Source organism: Lathyrus oleraceus, chromosome 5 (genome assembly GCF_024323335.1).
Source record: "Lathyrus oleraceus cultivar Zhongwan6 chromosome 5, CAAS_Psat_ZW6_1.0, whole genome shotgun sequence".
Classification (NCBI taxonomy): Eukaryota; Viridiplantae; Streptophyta; class Magnoliopsida; order Fabales; family Fabaceae; genus Lathyrus; species Lathyrus oleraceus.
Window position 1 is genome coordinate 453,844,582 of NC_066583.1, and position 14,876 is coordinate 453,859,457.

The window sequence follows — 14,876 nt, forward strand, 5'->3', positions numbered from 1 at the left end:
GCATCTGAATTCACAGGACGAGTGAAATCCTCCCCATCCATTGTTGTAAGCATCAAAGCACCGCCTGAGAAGGCTCTCTTAACAACATATGGACCCTCGTAGTTTGGAGTCCACTTGCCCCTGGAATCAGGCGCGAAAGACAAGACTTTCTTGAGCACGAGGTCACCTTCTCGAAACACACGAGGCTTGACCTTCTTATCGAATGCTTTCTTCATCCTCTGCTGATATGACTGACCATGACACATGGCAGTTAATCGCTTCTCTTCAATCAAATTCAGTTGGTCATAACGACTCTGAATCCATTCAGCATCAGTCAACTTGGCTTCCATCAAGACTCTCATTGATGGGATCTCCACCTCTACTGGGAGAACAGCTTTCATGCTGTAAACAAGAGATAAAGGGGTTGCCCCTGTTGAAGTGCGGACAGATGTACGGTAACCATGCAAAGCAAATGGCAGCATCTCATGCCAATCTTTGTACGTAACTGTCATCTGCTGGATAATCTTCTTTATATTCTTATTAGCAGCTTCAACAGCCCCATTCATCTTAGGTCTGTAAGCAGAGGAATTATGGTGTGCAATCTTGAATTCGGCGCACAACTCATCCATCATCTTATTATTCAGATTAGATCCATTATCAGTAATGATCTTATCTGGCACACCATAACGGCAAATAAGATGATTCTTGATAAACTTCACAACCACCTGTCTGGTCACATTCGCATACGATGCGGCCTCAACCCATTTGGTGAAGTAATCAATTGCTACGAGAATAAACCTGTGTCCATTGGACGCTTTCGGCTCAATCATGCCGATCATGTCGATTCCCCACATAGAGAAAGGCCATGGTGATGAAATTACATTCAGAAGTGTCGGAGGAATATGAATCTTATCCGTATAAATCTGACACTTGTGGCATTTCTTCACATATTTGCAGCAGTCAGACTCCATTGTCAGCCAATAGTAGCCTGCTCTCAACATCTTTCTAGCCATGGCATGTCCATTGGAATGAGTACCAAATGAACCCTCATGGACCTCAGTCATCAACAGGTTTGCTTCGTGTCTATCCACACATCTGAGCAAAACCATGTCAAAATTTCTCTTATACAGCACTTCACCACTGAGGTAGAAACTGCCTGACAACCTTCTCAAAGTTTTCCTATCTTTCACAGATGCCCCAGGCGGGTAGACCTGGTTCTGGAGGAAATTCTTGATATCAAAATACCAAGGCTTGTCATCATTCACTTCTTCAACTGCAAATATGTGAGCTGGTCTATCCAAGCGCATCACAACAATATTGGGAACTTCATTCCAATACTTGACCACAATCATGGAAGCAAGCGTAGCAAGCGCATCGGCCATCCGATTATCCTCTCGAGGAATATGATGAAAGTCAACTTCCGTAAAGAATGTTGAAATCCTCCTCGCATAATCTCTATACGGAATGAGACCTGGCTGATTCGTCTCCCATTCACCCTTGATCTGATTAACAACCAGGGCCGAATCACCATACACATCAAGATGCTTAATTCTCAAATCAATACATTCTTCTAATCCCATAATGCAGGCTTCATACTCAGCCATATTATTCGTGCATTTGAAAGTTAGCCTTGCTGTAAACAGAATATGTGTGCCATGAGGAGTAATGATTACTGTCCCAATTCCATTTCCATACTGATTTACAGCGCCATCAAACACCATCGTCCATCTGGAACCAGGTTCTGGACCTTCATCAAGTGTAGGCTCATCACAATCTTTCATTTTCAAATACAGAATCTCCTCGTCTGGGAAGTTGTACTGAACAGACTGATGATCTTCAATCGGATGGTGCGCTAGATGGTCAGCCAAGATACTACCTTTAATAGCTTTCTGAGCTCGATACTCGATCTCATACTCAGATAACAACATCTGCCAACGGGCAATCCTCCCAGTTAAAGCAGGCTTCTCGAAAATATACTTGATCGGATCCATTCTGGATATCAACCAAGTTGTATGATTTATCATGTACTGGCGCAAACGCTTAGCAGCCCAAGCCAAAGCACAACACGTCTTCTCAAGCATTGAGTATCGAGACTCACAATCAGTAAACTTCTTACTGAGGTAGTAGATAGCAGATTCTTTCTTCCCTGATTCATCTTGCTGACCGAGTACACAACCCATCGAGTCTTCAAAAACAGTCAAATACATTATCAGAGGTCTTCCTTCTACAGGCGGAGACAAGATCGGAGGTTCAGACAGATATTCTTTGATACTGTCGAAAGCTTTCTGGCAATCTTCGGTCCAATCAAGAGATTGATCTTTCCGGAGGAGCTTGAATATCGGCGCACATGTAGCAGCAACTTCCTCAGCTCAATCAGCATGGATGAAACCTCCACTCTTGAACAGCCCTTGCTCGTTGAATGCCCCAGAAGAATAGCCAATGCCAGCCCGGGATTTATTGTCTTCAAGCTCGATCATCTTCCCTAAACCAGCAACTGCACCACATTCAATGGCCAGTTTCGCATCACGGTAGGAAGCAAATGAAGGAGACTTCTTCTCAATTGGCTCAGCAATAGATAAAGCTTGGAAAGGAGTTCCAACTTCATCCTCAGCATCAATATATGAGAAAGAAGACAAATGGCTAACCAGGAGAGCCTTTTCTCCCCCTACCACAACCAGTTTCTTGTTCTTGACGAATTTCAGCTTCTGGTGTAGGGTGGATGTCACGGCGCCAGCCTCGTGAATCCATGGTCTACCAAGGAGACAGCTATAAGATGGGTGGATGTCCATAACCTGGAAGGTAACTTGGAAATCACTTGGTCCAATCTTGATTGGGAGATCAACTTCCCCAATCACAGTCTTACGTGACCCATCGAAAGCCTTCACAACAACACCACTCTGCCTCATGGGAGGCCCCTGATATGACAATTTCGAAAGAGTGGTCTTTGGCAATACATTTAGAGATGATCCAGTGTCCACCAGCACATTGGACATGGCGTCGGTCTTGCAGTTCATAGAAATATGTAAAGCCATGTTGTGGTCTCTTCCCTCCTCAGGGAGATCAGCGTCACAAAAACTCAAAGTGTTGCAAGCAGTGATGTTTGTAACTATACTGTCAAATTGTTCAATAGTGACATCATGTTCAACATAAGCCTGGTCCAATACTTTCTGCAGAGCCTCCTTATGGGGTTCTGAATTCAGAAGCAAAGATAGCACGGAGATCTTGGATGGCGTTTGTAGAAGCTGGTCTACAACGTTGTACTCACTCTTCTTGATGAGCCTCAGCATCTCATCACATTCTTCATTCACAATGCCACTAGGGCCAACAGAAGAAGCAAGAGTCTTTTGTACAGAGGAGGGTTTGGCAATAGCAAGTGCCGGGTTCTGAACATTCACAGCAGTCCCAACCGGACGCTCAGCAGAATCAGAAGCAACATGAGGCTTCGGGGGTGCAGAAAACACACGACCACTCTGGGTCAGCCCACTCACGTCAGCAATATTAACAATGGAAGTCGACGTCAACGACACTTCCTTCCCATCTTCCACAGCAACGGGATTATACCTGAAAGGAATTGCTTTATCTGAGGAATAAGGCACAGGGCCTGCAGGCTTGATTACCAGAGAAGGAAAGACCTTCGGCTTGCTACCATTGTAACGGATGACAACAGGCTCGGGTAATTTGAACACAGGAGAAATAACATTCACCTCTGGTTCGTCTTCATCAACATTTCGATTCTGCAGAATCTCTATGGTACCTTCATCCAACAGCTCTTGAAGCTCTCTTCGCACTTGGCGACAATCCAATTTGTTAACAGAACAAATACGGCATCTGTCATGGTCATGCTCCATATGACTGTACTGACACAGCAAACGATGCAACTCGACCAATGACTGTCGAATATGGCTCACATATTTGACTTTATATTTGCCAGGGCACCCCTGGACCATGTTCACTGATTTCCCATGCTCGGGCAATGGGTTCTTCGTAACATTAGGGCCTGAGTCCTCGAAGCTCAGAATGCCGCATCGCATAAGGTCTTGAACCTTGGTCTTCAATGGATAGCAATTCTCAATATTGTGTCCCGGAGCACCGGAATGATAAACACAATGTTGATCGGGCTTGTACCACCACTGCGGGTTAGCAGGCACAGCCGGAGGCTCTCTGGGAGTAACCAGTTTCCTCTCCAATAAGGAAGGATATAACTCAGCATATGACATAGGAATGGGATCAAAATTGATCTTCTTCCTATCATAATTCAGATTGGCCTGATTACTGGTGCTGCCACGAGGCTGGTAAGCCTGTTGCTGTGGACGATGTTGCTGTTGATACTGAGGTTGTTGTTGATACTGCTGAGAATTATCTCTGAAAACAGGTGCTATATGAGCCACCTGGTGCTGATGATGCGCCGGCTTCCTCTTAACAGAGGATCTTCTCGGTTTAGCATGGGATTGCACAGCATGTGCCTCCCCATCTTTCTTCTTAAACGCCCCATACCGTTTAGAAGAGCTCTCATCTTTAGACAACCGTCCTTCCCGGACACCTTCCTCCAAACGCATCCCCATGTTCACCATCTCGGTGAAACCAGAGGGAGCACTCGCAACCATCCGCTCATAATAAAATGAACTAAGAGTCTTCAGAAAGATCTTAGTTATCTCCTTCTCTTCCAGCGGAGGAGTAATCTGAGCTGCTAATTCTCGCCACCTCTGGGCGTACTCCTTGAATGTCTCTTTATCCTTCTGGGACATGGCCCTAAGTTGATCACGGTCAGGCGCCATATCAACATTATACTTATATTGCTTGACGAAGGCTTCGCCAAGATCATTGAAGGATCGGATGTTTGCACTATCAAGGCTCATATACCAACGAAGAGCTGCACCGGAAAAACTATCCTGGAAATAATGAATCAGAAGCTGATCATTATCGGTTTGCGTAGACATTTTTCTGGCGTACATAACCAGGTGAGCAAGAGGGCAGGTGTTCCCTTTACATTTTTCAAAGTCAGGGACTTTGAATTTAACCAGAATCTTCACACCGGGAACCAGGCAGAGTTCAGCAGCAGACTTGCCAAACAGATCTTTCCCTCGGAGGGTCTTCAATTCCTTTCGGAGCTCGAGGAATTGATCGTTCATCGCTTCCATCTTCTCATTAACATCTGGGCCCTCAGACGGCTCAGAATGATAGATGGTGTCATCTACCCTGGGAATGGTATGCACGACAGGAGGAGGAGCAGCAAGGACCGGGCTAGATGCCGGCATAGAAGCAAATGTAGGAGCTGGAATATCTGGCATGAAACCAGGAGGCATACCCCACGGAAACCCGGTTGGCATGGCATTCGGCATGAAATGAGCACTAGCAGCTGGCACGGTCGAAGCGACCACTTCAGATATAACCGTCCTCTGGGGAGGAGTTGCAGGAGGCGGAGAAGGTTGATTCTGGGCAGCCAACAATTGCTCCATCAGAGCACCCAATCTGGCAACCTCTTCTTTCAGCTCTCTGTTCTCTTGTTCCAACTGATCCATCACTCTAGCAGAATTGGCTCTGGTATAGTATCGGTGAGTCAGCTTGTCTTCAAAATAAATGAAGAGCACAGAGTTAGGCCACAGACAAGTAGACCAGAACAACCTGCTTATGCAAAATGATGCATGTAATGCTCGTGCATATGCTTTGTTTTATTTCAAGGAACTTTTAGGGTTCTATTTGCAATTTTGAATATTTAAGCTTTTAATTTTATATGGAAAATATCTCATCAAATATATTCGAGACAAAGAAGTACAGCATTTTTGATTATTACAAGGGAAAAGGAAAATAAACATCCTATGGATCCCTAGAAGCTCGAGATGCCGGAAGACGAGATGCACAAAGCTTCTTGATCTCCCTCTCATAGGCTGCTTCCATATCTGTTATCTCCTTCGCAAGTCGATCATACTTCCTCTTCCAGAATTTGGAAGACTGAGGAAGCAGAGAAGTCCAAGTATCATTCGGATCGTCGATCACCTGATGCTCGAGAAACTCGATCAGAGCATCCTTCTCCTTAAGCTGATGAAACAACTCTTCTCTTTCACGGATCCAAGCACGTGAAAGGTCTTCTTCTCTCAACTCCTCTACGCCTTGGTTAGGGAGGGTTGAAGGCCCAGCCACATCCAAAGGTGTAGGTCTCGGATGATCGTACGGCATAAGGTACTCAGAAGCTCTCTGTCTGACCCAAGAAGTATATGGCTCCAAAGCAATGCAAGTCTTCGGACCCAACTCATTTCTACCCTTCGTGTGAATCTTGCGCCAAGCGCGGACCATCCTGGCTTTCAGGCCTTGGGGATCTTTACCCTCCTGAAAGAACACACCTTCTAACAGAATGTTATGAGGTTTATCCTTTAGGGGGAACCCAAGCTGACGACGTGCTAAGATAGGATTGTAGCTGATCCCTCCACATGTACCAAGAAGAGGCACATTAGGGAATTCACCACAATAATCAATGATCTGAACAGTATCATACACGCGATCATACCAAGAGATATCATCATTAGTGAGAGACATGAGTCTCGTGGACCACCGTAGACATCCCTTGTTCTCCTTGAAAGCAACCGTCTGCGGTAAGTGAGAAATAAACCACTTATACAACAGAGGCAAACAGCACACAATAGCTCCTCCACCCTTTGCATTCCTCAAATGCAAAGAGACATAGGTATCACCCAACAGAGTCGGAACGGGATTAAGAACAGAAAAGATCCTAATGGCGTTCACATCCACAAATTTGTCGATGTTGGGGAACAATACCAAACCATAGATGAGCAGCACAAATAAAGCCTCAAAGGCATCCTCACTCATGGCCTTCCCATAAAAGGTAGCTTGAGCGATGAGGAACTCGGAAGGAAGACCCTGAATTCCACCTTTGGTGGTCATATGAGCTTTAATCAGGGATTCATCTATGTGCAACAAGTTTGCAATCTCTCGAGCGGTCGGAATACTCTCTAAGCCACTGAACGGCACCTGATCCAGAACGGGAATACCCACAAGATGAGCATACTCCTCCAAGGTAGGCAATTATGGAAGTCCGGAAAAGAGAAGCAGTGATACAGAGGATCATAAAACTGTGCCAAAGTACTCATCAACCCTTCATCAACCTGTGTAGTCAACAGAGGCAGAAGCTTCCCATACCGAGCTTTGAAACCCAAGGGATCTAATACATAAGATGTCAGATTCCTTAACTCTTTCACATCAGGCTGTCTAAAGATGTACTTCTTTGTATGCCTTTTTGGTCTTTCCATGTCTGAAAATTTTGCAAATAAACCCTTTAAGTTCCTTGAAACTTTTCTCATTTTTCTGATGACATGAATGCAGATGAATGCATGAATGCATGAATGCAACAATCACACTCAAGGATCAAGCAAATCACATCAAACAAAGGTCATGGGAAAGCTCATAGTATCCTTAATATCAATCATCCATTTTGGTGGATTATGGTTTTCACCTTATCGACACCCAAGTTCCATTGATATTAACGGTACATGAACCGGCTCAATCATCCTTAATATCAACCATCCGTTTTGGTGGATTAGGGTTTAGACCTTATCAACACCCAGGTTCCATTGATATTAAGGTTGTCTGAACGACTCAACCATGAATCACGGGTTTGCTGAGAGTCACGAGCATGGAGTCTCGGTTAAGAACCACCCAAAGGGAGTGTCCTAGGGTTTAAACCTGTCGAACATGTTCTACCAAAGGTTCCCATAGTCATCATCCCATCTTTCGAATATTATCGGAGGAACGAATACTCGTATTCCAAAAATATTCTCAAGAGAGACTCTTATGAGTGTAGTATCGCGTAACAATCGCATCAGATCTGACATCTGAACGACCTCCGCACTATGTCCTAAAAATAGGCCAAGATGGGCTTGGTAAACTAAGGTCCTTGGCTTCTAAGGCACATGATTGAAAGAATAATGCCTAACCACAAATAACTTGTGTGACATTATTAATCCAACATGACCTCCACCAAGTGAATGGACTCGCAAGTCAACTTGCTAAGGAATACTCCACACAAGTCGACGAGACTATGCCATTCTCCTATCCTAAGGTGCACTCGAGTTCGGGTATAGAACTCATCTCACAGAGATCACCAAGCAAACAGCAATTGTATATCAAGCAATTCAAACATTACAATCAATACAGTTATCCCAAATTGTACAAAAATATGTCATATAACAAATAACAATATCATACAACAAGGGTGAAAAGTAGGCAATACCACCAAGGAATTCTATCCCCAGCAGAGTCGCCACTTTTCTGTAGCGGTGTATTCGTCACTTTATGATTTATTGATTAAACCAAAAGCAAAGCATACAAAGAATCGAGTCGCCACCGCACTTTTATTTATCCAAAGGAATGGCTAAAAAGCGAACAAAAGCCTAAGAAGTTTTACACATAGAAAACTAATGAAAAGATCAGAGATCGGGGTAAGGGGTAAATTACGCAATGGGAAGGTGTTAGGCACCCAAAACGTCCTAGGTACTCCTAGGGAGCCCTTTTCACACTTGTTGAATGAAATGTTATTTGTTTATGAAATATTTATTGTGCAAACATTGATTGAAGGGATGGGAAAAGAATATACAATTTTATTATTTTTGTGTTTGAACGGATGAACCCGTTGCCTACGTACCTTTCCATGGAAGGTAAGGATCAAAACGCCGTAGTTCGGCTAAAAGATTTCCAAAATATGAGTGGGTTCATTTTAAAACAAAATCCCTAAGGTCTTTCGTTATCCACGGGAGAAAACTCAACCCTATACAAACAACAAGTCCACCATGTGAGAAAAGCTTCAACTTGCTAGTGAGGGGTTAACCCTATAATAAGCAAGGAAGTCTTACAATTCAATCACTAAGGACAAAAGGTGAGATTAACATCAACCACTAAGATAATTGAGATCTATGGCTAATGTATGAAAACTTATCAAGAATGGACAAAGCCACAAAACAATTGAATGAGTGAAATTAACCAATTAGGATTTATTCACGAAAGATGGTCAAAGTATGATTAGAATTCAATTCAAAAGAAGTATCATGAAAATGAAGTTTGAAAAGTCAAAGGCTTAAAGCCTAGGTTTCTAATTTGAAAAGATATGAGAATGTTTGCACAATACTTTTCAGGTTTGGATTAACATGCAAAGATGGAGGTTTACAGAAACAAAAGGTGGGAGGGTGAGGGAATGTAAAACTTCTTAGATGTTCACCTCTTGAGATCATATGTAGATGATCCAAGTGATTCCTTTGGAATAGGCAATGAGCAATAACAAGTAAACAAAACAAATGGATACCGGATGCCAATCAATGGACTTACACCAATCTCACAAACAAAGGTGGATACCGGATACCAATCAATGGATTTACACCAATCTCCTAAAACAAACATGGATATCAGATGCCAATCAATGGACTTATACCAATCTCCTAAAACAAAACAAAAGATGGATACCGGATGCCAATCAACTGGACTTATACCAATCTCCAAGGAATGATCATGGGAAACAAATGCCAATAAATGGACTTACAATTGACTCCTCACATACAACAAACAAAACAAAGGCAATAAGCAAGAGGAAACAAGTTGCCAATAAATGGTCTTACACTCGACTCCTTCCACATCATAGGAAACAATGGCCAATACATGGACTTACAATTGAATCCTCAATGGACAAACAAAGATGTCACAAAGATGTGAACAATGATCATGCAATTATGTACAATTAATGATGATAAATGCACAGAGGCACACATAAGCAAATATGCACAGATGAAACAAGTAAGCAATCAATCAAGTCAATTAGCACACACTATATACAAGCAATGAGGCTCAAGCAGGGTTAGACTTTATAGTCAACTGGAATGGGGTGTGTTGTGCTCTTAACCCTAACATTGAGAGTTAGGGTGAAGCAGATGAAATGGAGATGAGGAGTATGCCTCATAGCTCTTATCCCTGGCCTGGGAGAGCTTTGAATAATAGAAGGTGAGGGAGTTCAGAAAGTAGGAACTCTTCTCCACAAGTGAATGACTCTATAAGATCTTGGGTTAATATCCACAATGCATCAACATGTTATGTGAGCAAGGGGAGGACACACTGAATAGCAGGAGATGGATTACACATCTCTTTTATCTTCCAATTGCCTCATAAAAGGACTTTTCCTGCTTGGCACAAAGATAAACAATCACAAGCATTGCCTCTTAAGGAGGACTTCAGACAAGTGCCTGCCCACATAACAGGACAGGTCTTCTAGACTACATGAAGATTAGAGGTTATACCTAAGTGGTTAAGCAACCAAGCAAAAGCAAGTTCAAAGTGAACTTAAAGCAACTTATGTACCTGTGGAAACATCAAACAAATCAGTACAAAGTTCAGACAATCAAACAACAGTCAATAAGCAACAAACAATCCCAATGTACACAATGCATAAGCCAAAGGTCAAACTCAAATGAGTCAACATCAACCTATAAAACACACAAAGGTTAGTAATCAAAGGCAAACATCAATGCTCAAATGATGGAGCATCAACAACTATGGAACTTGGATGTTCAACCTGAAACCAAAGCTTCAAATGTGAGAGGCAAACCACTAGGTCAAAACCTAGGGTCAAAGGTGGGGAAAAACTTCAAAACAGAAGCTGAAAATTAACATGAATCAACTTCAAACACATCTTGAAACAATCCAAAAGGTCTCACATCAATATCATATACCAAAAACATTTCATGATCAATTTAAGTACAAGGCAATTTTAAAGCTCAAATGTAACCAACCAGAAGGAAAAATCTCAATTAAATCAGAAATCAATCAAATAATTCCAAGAAAATTCATGCTCATTCACAACATCCATAGTATGCATCACACAAAAAATCAGGACAATTGGAGATCAATAGGCAAGGCAAACACATCACATAAGTTGAACAAGCAAAGGTGTGACACAAATTGTCACACCAACTTAACATGATCATAAAACAGAAATGACACATGATAAAAAAATACCAAATCAACACCAAAATGTCAAGCAGTGAGTCTAGTTTCATCATGTAAATTTTCAGATTCATTGGATTAAAAACCAGCATTTCACAAATGATATAGCAAGGCAAGGTACAGAATGCATACATGTTCACATGCCCTAGCACAAAATGAAATCCAGCCAAGCACAATTTATGGAAAAATGAAAAAAAAATAATAGACAAAACAAGGAATGCAATGCAAAAAACCTCATAATTTTTGGATCATTATTCAATTATATATAAATTTTGGAAGATGAAGAAAAAATGAAAAAAATGCATGAAGCATGGTACATGAATATATGAAGGGAAAAGAAAAATATGTGAAGGCTTTTGAATAAATGGAACCGCGGGGAATCGAACTGGGAAGCAATTCAAAATTGGGGCGCTGAAGGAATGAAACGCAGCCGTTTCATTAATTGACTTGGCCGGTCAATGCACATGTGGCCAAGTCAAAGCGCTACAGGCCAATCAAAACGCTGGCATTGCAACAACCTAGACCAATCACACGCTAACCCTAAACAAACACATGCAAGCGCTGGAAACTGAAATCCGCAGGTAAATGGGATGAACTGGCAACAAAATCCGCAATAAAGTTATGCGTTTCCCAGCTAAATTCGCAGGAAACCTGGAGTTGCTATGAACATGATGAAGATCTTCATCCATGGATTTCCAGAAAAATTCAACACATCCAGAAACAAAAAATGAGCATATCATTATGTAGATCTTCCATCACACAACAAGAATCCATAAACAATTCATCAATAAACACAAAGACGTGCATGGATCGAAGCAAAGAAGATTCAACATCAAAACTTTAAACAACCATATCTCACTCAAAACAGCATGGATTTGCACGATTCAAAGCTCAAACTACTCAGCATTAAGAGATCTACAACAATAGCATAATAATTTTGAGAAAGGAGAGAATCAATTCATGACCTCTTGAAGAGCAGCTTTGGAATTCACGTGGTTTAAGGCCTTGCAGTGCTCAAAAGTTCTTCTATAATACTTGTATGGATGATTGGAAGAGAAATTGCAGCTCAATTGCACACGATTTTGCCAGAATTTGGATTTGCCATGGATGCTTCAAGCTTCACAAATGCTTCAATGTTGCACTGTTTTCTTCAACTCCACGTGTAAACCTGCTCAAGAACAACATAGAAACAAGAATCAAGCAAAAGGAATGGATTGAATGTGAAGAAATTGCAAGAAAAAAGTGAGAGAAAATTTTGGTATTTTTGATCTAGATCTGAAATTTGATTGTTGTTATGCTGAAAATAGTTAGGGTTTCATTTATATATGCTATGCTAATCACCCTTCTAATCATGCTTAAGCCATTTGGTAATTGGAATTAGCAAAGTGAGGTGTAATTGCAAAATGTGGTTTTCACCCTATGCATGAAAATGCATGGTGAACAGTGCACGAAATCAATTGAATTTCACTTAAAATGCATTTTAAAAATCATTGGTGAAGGCAAAATGTTCAAATAGTTCACCAAATTTGAATATTGAAATTTCCCTCCAAAAATCCAAGACTTTGCAAATGATCATGTGATGACAAATTATGCAATGCGATGCAAGATTTGGAAAGTAGAGGTCAAAATAAGAACAATGTAAAAAGAGCCATCCAATTTGGAGTTTTGGTTGAGAAGTTATGCACATTTGAATCTTCAAGTACACTTTGCCATGTTTTGATCACATCTCCTTAACCACACATGAGAAATTGATGATCTTGGACTTTTTGGAAATGGCAGAGAAAGATCTACAACTTTCATGTTAAACAAAATTTCATTTTAAGCTTTCTTGATGATGTAATTTGAAGTTCAAGTTAGGTTAAAATCTTTCCATTTTTGGCAAATTTGAATTATAGGTCACTTTCTATTTTTGGAAAGTTTTGACCTGACTTTATTTTCTTCAATGTTGATGTTTGAAATGTCAAATGAGACTTGTTTGAACATGAATGAAGTATTTCTAATCACTTCCCACCTCCAAATCTACAGTTGACTTGGCAGTTGACTTTCTAGGCCTTCAGATGACCTGGCAATGTTCTGATGAAATTCAAGCCTCTACCACTTGGGATTTTGATTCAAAATAACATCATAGCTCATGTAAGCTCTTGTGAATGATTGTGGGGTCCAAATTCTCAAGAATGGCCACCACTTATTGCTCAATGACTGCCTTTGACTGCTTTGACTGTTGGTTGCTTCATCAGCAAGACAAAGGTTAGATGACATATTTTTGTACTTTTGGTTAGTGGTAAAGAGAAAAACAATGATATACAAAGGCAAAACATGCTTGGTGATCAAGAATCACTCTCAAAAGATGACCCACCCACAGGGAAGGAGCCAAGGTGCACAATGATCCTTGAGGCAATGATATGATATGATATGATGCCATGAGGGATCTTAGGGACAAAATTGGGGTCTTACAACTGGAAAGATAGAATTGAAAGTTTCTTTCTGGGCTATGACGCTGATCTCTGGGACATTGTCACAGATGGATACAAACCTCTTGTAACAGATGCTAGAGTTGCCGTTCCCAGAAGTAAAATGACAGATGATCAGAAGCGCGGATTCAAGAATCATCACAAAGCCAGAACGATACTTCTCAATGCCATATCTTACAATGAGTATGAAAAAAATCACCAACAGGGAAACAGCTAAAGATATACTCGACTCCCTGAGGATGACTCATGAAGGAAACTCTCAGGTCAAAGAAACAAAGGCTCTGGCTCTAATCCAGAAATATGAAGCCTTCAAAATGGATGATGATGAAGCTATAGAGGTAATGTTTTCTAGATTCCAAACTCTTATTGAAGGTCTCAAAGTGCTAGACAAAGGATACACAACTGCAGACCATGTCAGAAAGATATTCAGAAGCTTGCCAAAGAAGTGGAGACCCATGGTCACAGCCTTAAAGTTATCCAAGGATCTGAACAACATCAGCCTTGAAGAGCTTGTCAGTTCACTCAGAAGTCATGAGATAGAACTGGAGGAAGATGACCTTGTCAATTCCTTCTGAACTTTGTATATCAGATACTTCTGGTGCTTCGATCTTCTCGTCAGAACCTGCAAGAGTAATCTCCAGATCTGCAAGTTTCTCAACTAGCTTTGACTTTTCAGGGTCAAGCTTATCATCAAATCTGACGTGAATAGATTCTTCCACAATTTTGCTCGAGTTTATTTAGCTGAGATAGCTTTCTCATGCTAATGTGGCTCAAACGTCTATGCCATTCCCATTTCTCTTCATGAACAGACATTAAACATTTTACATTTTGTTCTTTTAAATCTGAAAGATTTATTTTATAAATATTGTTTTTCCTCTTGCCAGTGAATAGGATTGTTCCATTGTTCTGATTAATTGCTTTACATGTTTTTTGATTGAAGATTACATCGTACCCGTTATCACTTAATTGACATATTGATAACAGATTATGCATTAATCCTTCTACATAGAGAACATCAGATATAGAGGGAAGAGTAGCATTACCAATAGTTCCGGAGCCTCTGATCCTTCCTTTCTCATTTCCTCTGAAACTTACGAATCCAGCATCTTTAAGTTCCAGGTTTTGGAACATATACTTTCTTCCCGTCATGTGTCGCGAGCATCCAGAGTCTGATTCTGATGAGTCAGATCCACTGTCATCCCAGGTAGCCATCAGTCCCTTTTTGGTTTTGAAGGAACTTTTATTGAAGTTCTCTTTTCTGGAGTTTTCTTTCTTTAACTTGGGACATTCATTTCTATAATGACATGTTCCCTTACATTCATAGCAAGTTATATCTTTGTTAGATCTACCTTTTGAAGTTGGTTCTCATCGAACTCCTTTGGATCTTGGTCTTCTGAAGTTATTATTCCTTTTTCTCCAGAGTTGTTTTAC